The sequence below is a fragment of the Corvus cornix genome, chromosome 8 (assembly GCF_000738735.6).
Source record: "Corvus cornix cornix isolate S_Up_H32 chromosome 8, ASM73873v5, whole genome shotgun sequence".
In the NCBI taxonomy this organism is placed as follows: domain Eukaryota; kingdom Metazoa; phylum Chordata; class Aves; order Passeriformes; family Corvidae; genus Corvus; species Corvus cornix.
In genome coordinates this window covers 15,766,793-15,772,817 of record NC_046338.1, presented here as the reverse complement: position 1 = coordinate 15,772,817, position 6,025 = coordinate 15,766,793, and the positions used below count along the sequence as shown (strand labels likewise).

Here is a 6,025-nt window from a genome sequence, read left to right as displayed (position 1 = left end):
AAGGCTTTTGGTGGACTTCAAAACACAGGAAGAAAATGAATAAGCTGAAGATGGAAGAAGGGTACTAGAAAATACAGATATAATTCTAAAACAATATTCCATGTCAGTGAAATTTACTTTGAAAAGGCAGACAGAGAGACAGAGACTTTTTCTGTTCCACAGAAGAAAAGTCAAAAGATTGGATCAAGGTGGTACTCAGTGTTGAAAGGTAGAACAGGTAAGAGTGCTGAAAGCCATACTGAGGTTAATTGGAATGAGCCACCATATAAAACACGAAACAGCTAGGTGGTTCTTGATCTGTGTTCAAAACAAAGCCTGTGCTAAGTACACAGAAGTTCTAGTTAGAAAATATCATATGAGAAATATTTCACCTGAAAAAAAGTGTTTTCAAAGAGTCTGGAGAGGAAATAAAAGGCTTGAATAAAGAAACCAGAATGTCAGGATTAAGGAGGCACCCTGAGCAACAACAATAGGGAAAGGAAACAAAAAAGCAAACCCAACAGCATAAGGTGGCATTAGCAATGTTTTCCTAAGCAGGATGTTTTCCAGTCATTGCCTTGTTTTTTAATGCTGAAGAATGGGATTCTCTGTGTCATGTTGATGGTATTGCATTCTTGCCTCCTGGTGATCCTTGCATCTTGTTGATTAATTGTAAAGTCTCTGTCTGAGACTTTCCAAGGAACTTCTAAGGTGGACTCCAAGTAGACGGCATAAGATGAGTATTTGTCTTCCAAGACCTTTGAACACAAAATAAATGTTTGTTGGCTCTAGTAGCCCTACAGGCATTATCAACTCACATTTGACACTTAATAGTGCATTACTAATAATTGCTGTGTGTCTGCTAGAATGCTACTAACAAATAATAATTAAAAAAAAATTAGTGCTTTGGGATTCAAATACCATTCACTCCTATTGTTCACAAATGCCTTGACTCCACTGTACAATTCTAGTATTGCAAGTACAAGTAATAAAAATAAGCAATTAAGAATATAGCACTTGAAACACTACATCACATAATTTTCTGCAGAAAACACAGGAAATACAGTTCAGTGTATTCTTATGCAGATCCTGGTTTCTCTCAACTGTCCTAGGTCTCTTTCACTTATGCTATCTTATTTTTTACATTGCACTCACCTTGCACAGGGGTGCAAGTAAATATTTCATTAATGCCAGCTTCTGTTTCCTCAGCACTCTTGTAAAGTCTTGATTTTCTTGAATTCAGCACTTGTCTGGGGACAACTTCATGCTTGCTAGAAATGAGAAGTCCTCCAGTAGGGAATTCCTTACTGTGTTGTTTTATGTCACCACTGCTCCTTTACTTGTTAGGCCTCACACATGCAGCCATGATTTCAACTGGGACAGCTCAAGAGGGTTACTCCCTTCAAATTTTCTCCTGTTGCTGATTATAGTCCCCAGCTAATTTTTCACCAGAAGTTGCTGCTCCCTCAGAACTGCAGCCTGGTTTGTGTGTGATGTTGCTCCCCCCTTTGGGGCTACCCAGACTAACTGGATCAGTTAAACACTTTTGGTTACAGGGTTTATCTCTGCATCATTTTGAAACACCCACTTTGGGATCAACCAGTATAAGCTCTTTCCCATTTAACTTGCTCTTACAAAAAATCATCTGCTGTGCACCTTGCAGACTCGGATCCTCAGGGAAGCTGTTAGATCGAAAGACCAAAGGAAAATTATTTGTCTTACAGCACACTTTCAATCTGGATCTTTTCCTCATTCCCTTCAGTCTTCTTTCTGAATGTGTATTTTGAGGTTGGTCAGTGATTTATCTGAACAAATTATTCCCCATATCCCTCCAGAAGTGTACACATCAGTTCTTTACTATTTGTAGCCCCTGCAGAAAAAATTTCACAGAATCACTTTCTGGTAACTTGAGGAACCCATAAGAAAAAAATTGTCTCTGCTAGATCTTAACAGAAACTTGCTTTCTTTTTTCTAAAGAACATGGAAAAAATAAGACAAGAAGGTCTGTTATACCAAAGTATCTTTACCTTAATTCAAATACAAAGAAGGTACCTCTGGAATCTGTCAGAAAAGACTTCCATTGTCATACCCTCTTTCACTATTACTAATACCATGATTCTACAAGAAGAAAAACGCTAATTTTTTCCACAAACCCACACAACATAAAAATATTTAATTTTATAAAGAAGTCAAAGATACATAGACACAATTTAAGATCAGATTGGTGGTACAAAAAAAGTCCAAATAAATTAATATTAATTTGTTTATGGATACTGCTAAGAAATGCTAGAGCTTTCCAACACCTGCTTCACTCTGCAGTTGCATTCAATTTTCTTTCTCATACTTTCATTAAAAATGTATGAGGTCATTTAAAATTGGAGTCCTCTCAACACCTTCTAAGATTAGATCTTTAGAGGCAATAAAGCAGTATAATTTGAATTCCAGGATCACATTAATTGGCCGTGATGCCTTTTTTAAAACAGTGCCAAGCTTATACAGTAACTACTATCTGATAAGCAAATTGTAACAGTGCAGCCTACCAGGAAAGAAAAGAAAAACTCATTATTTTTGAATGAGAATCAAAATAAATGCTTACAGCACAGCCTGTTATGTGGAGTTCCTTGGCACACATTTGGAATGTTTAATCACAAAACAATGTAGTCAGACACGAGTCATACAGCTCACCCCACATGACTGAAAAGTCCTATGCATTTGTTTAATGCTCCATACTCTGAGTAATATAGGAAATTCTCACTGAAGTATTTCCAGCTTCCTAGACTTCCCTTATGCAATCCAGTGTTAGTCACACAGTGCGGGAGCAGAGAGTCACATCCCCTTCCCCGATCCAGATGCTGGCAGGACTCAGCCTTTAGGAATAAAGCTGGGCTTGTGAGATATTTGGGCTGTACTTCTTCATGTGTATTATCAGCATTCTTTTTAAGATGGCACACTAATTCCTCAGAACACTTCTTCAATAAAGATTTGCAAAAGACAAGATTCAGACTCTTTCTTGAGCAGGTCTTACAGCCACAACATGGTAGACTGTGAAGTGACAGCATGGCCATGGGCTAGGGGTAAGGATGGTCCCTCCCACCTGAGAGACTCCAAATTATCTATAGCTGAGTGGTGTGTGGGTGTCCTGCCTAACCTACTGCATAGGCATGAGTACAGGACACTGAACTCTGCAAGACACCAGCATGTCTTTCTGTGCTTTTGTTTGAAAAGCAGGACTTGAAAAGCAGAGCTGTGCAGTTCTGAGAGAGAAAGGAATAGAGGAAGATACTAGGAACAGGAATTGTGAGGAAAGAGATTCTCTCATCTGCTGTCCAGCAGATTTTGTGATGAGAAAAACAGGCTTTTGTCCATTTCTTGTTAGTAAACAAGTCTGTGACAAAGACTTGTATGTCCCATCAATAATTTAATGTCTTTTCTTGTTGACAAAAAAAAAAAAATCTTTAGGGCCTTAAATTCATATAAAAAGGAAATTACAACACATACCTGCCTTTTGGAACTGTCACATATAAGGTTTTATTTTTTTTGACTTGTATAATACCACTTTGGAAAGTATTGGCTATATGTCAAGGAAAAGCTGATTTAAATTTTATGTTTTTCATCTCTACTTTGATTTGACCAGGATACAGGTTTATTAGAGTCTTATCTACTGCAGCTAGGGTAGAAAATTCTGATGGATAAAACACAGCTGAAGTCAGCTGATTTTTTATGGACTGTTAATAGCGTGCTTGGGCACCCAAATTCTGCCAAGTAATTTTCTCCTCTTCAATTGAACTGCCTCACTAATGAGTTTTGAAGTGTAGAAACTCCTGACCTCCTTTCCTATTAAAAAAAAAAAAATGTAGCTGGATTATATGAAAAGAAATTAGACTAAAAATGCACTAATTCTTACTTCTAATGAATGAGAATGTGTTAAGCTGCCATGGTAGACTTTTATCAAAAATTGAGGAGGTGTTATTAAGCAGTTACAAAATGAGCGAGATGCTTCTAAACTGAACCTCAGTATGAGATACGTGGGGTGCTTAAAAAAGGTCAGATAAATTCAATCTGGGTGATGGCAAAGTTACTTTTAAAATACAGAAATAGATATTATTTTAATGTATGAAAGATAAATCTAAAAAAGCAAATACCTCACCACACCTAAATTTATTACTTTAGCTGAGCCCTGGGTTTCAGGAACAATTTAATTTTATGCAAACTGTCAAATGCTGCATTCATAAGACAGTGTATTTAATCATTAGGCTCAATGTTCCTGTTTTCCCTGCTGTGCCAGAACTTGTAAAATTCTTTTAAGTTAGTGATCTTTGAAACGTAAGTTTTGGACCTTCACACTGCTCAAAGTGTAGGAAGGCTGGACTGCTTACTCAGTTTCTCTAACACTGATGAGACAGGCCTCCTTCAAGACCTTCTGACTGATATGCAAAGTGAGGATTTCCTGCTTAAAGCACAAAATACCATTACATTAAAAAAAAATAAAAGTAATTTTGGGGGAAGAATTTGAAAAAATTGCTACTGCGCATAGGTAGCAACTACAATTTTCATAGCTGTTCACTACAGCAGACTTTGATTGTTGCAAAAGTTGGACCTCTTATATGTTTTTCATATTACTTCAGTTGAAATTTAGACCAAAACTGTTGCTCCAGATGCTACAGAATTGTAACTAAAAGAACAGACACTACTGTCTTTGCCACATTAGTCAAGCTGCATGGATCCTATTAACTCACATGCTCAAAAGATTGTTTCACCAAGAGGAGTCACAGTCTTCCAAGAGAGGAAATGTCAGTGCTAGCTAGAGCAGACAATATTCAAAACCTCCTGTATTCTTGACTGTGTCTGCTGATCTGGTAAACACTGAGCATCTCTTAGGGTAAGAACTCAAACAGTGCTTGTTTCATCATCTGAGGATGAATCAGGAGTACTTTACCAACATCCCTTCAGCTATCTGTATCACGGGCCGAGAGTAGAAGGGTGGTGCCGAAGCCCGGGAAATATCACAGTGCATGGATTACCCCATGACATCTGCTTTGTACACAAGTCTGTGAAAAATATGTGCATCAATGGAACAAAAGGCCAGTAGTAGGCTAAAATTTCTTTTTTCCCCTTTTTGAAGCTTGTCATGACACAGCAGAGGTTGGGATATGCTGCTCTCCAGCGCATGCTTGCAGAGGTCCTCTCTGCCAGAGGACTGCATTTTGAGACAAGAATTCTCAGAAAGCATTACAGAAAAAATGAAGAAAGTGTTAAATTCTTTGTGTGTCTTATTTAATATCTAAAATAATTGCTGGGACTTGTTTCTTAATTTTGCTGTTTTGTTCTGGCTTTGGCAGAGTATTTCTACATCCAAGCAGAGTGTTCTAGTTTGTTCTATGAAATTGGTTCTCTTCAATCAGCTCTTACTCTTTCATTTTCTATGAATATACACAATGATTATATACATAGCACAATACATATGGTAATAATATGCAAATAGTGTATCTATACCATTTCAGATCTGCATTCTGCCTATAATCCTTTTCTTTGTGATTCTTACTGACACATCAGAGATCCTTCTAGTATCCACATTAAAAGGAAACAATGAAGACTTGCTATAGAAAGTGTTTTCTCATTGGCTTGTACAGTTGTTTAAAAAATATTTATCTGTATTATTGAACATTTTTGAACAAGAAATGAATTTGACACAATGTCATGCCAGGCCCTTATAATATCTGATTTGTGGGTTCTTTCAGCTCTGCAGAATCACAATGGAACTTAGCATACAAAATTAATTGTACAGTCTTTCTCTTAAACAATGATGTACAATGATGTAAACAATCTGTACAATGGTGTTCCTATTAAGGCAAACCAGTTTAGTGAAGATTTATAATAGCAGGAAACGTAGGCTGCAAAGACATTTCAAATATATATACATATTTCTAACTGAATAATCAAATTTAGTGATGATGAGGAGTTGATTAAAGGGAACTTTTTCATTTACAAATGGAGTAAGTCTCTGTTCTGATTGTTAAGGGGAACCTTTAAAAGGCAGATTCTGTGA

At 36.9% G+C, this 6,025-nt stretch overlaps 1 long non-coding RNA gene across 1 annotated transcript; it reads right to left on the bottom strand.

The window, feature by feature from the left end:
- Window positions 1–282: 282 nt before the first annotated feature.
- On the bottom strand, window positions 283–1,925 carry LOC109145889. Its single transcript, XR_002047567.2, has 2 exons — window positions 1,135–1,925; window positions 283–737 (listed from the first exon to the last, which is right to left on the bottom strand). It is a non-coding gene; the product is annotated as an uncharacterized LOC109145889 (long non-coding RNA).
- Between the last annotated feature and the right edge of the window lie 4,100 nt (window positions 1,926–6,025).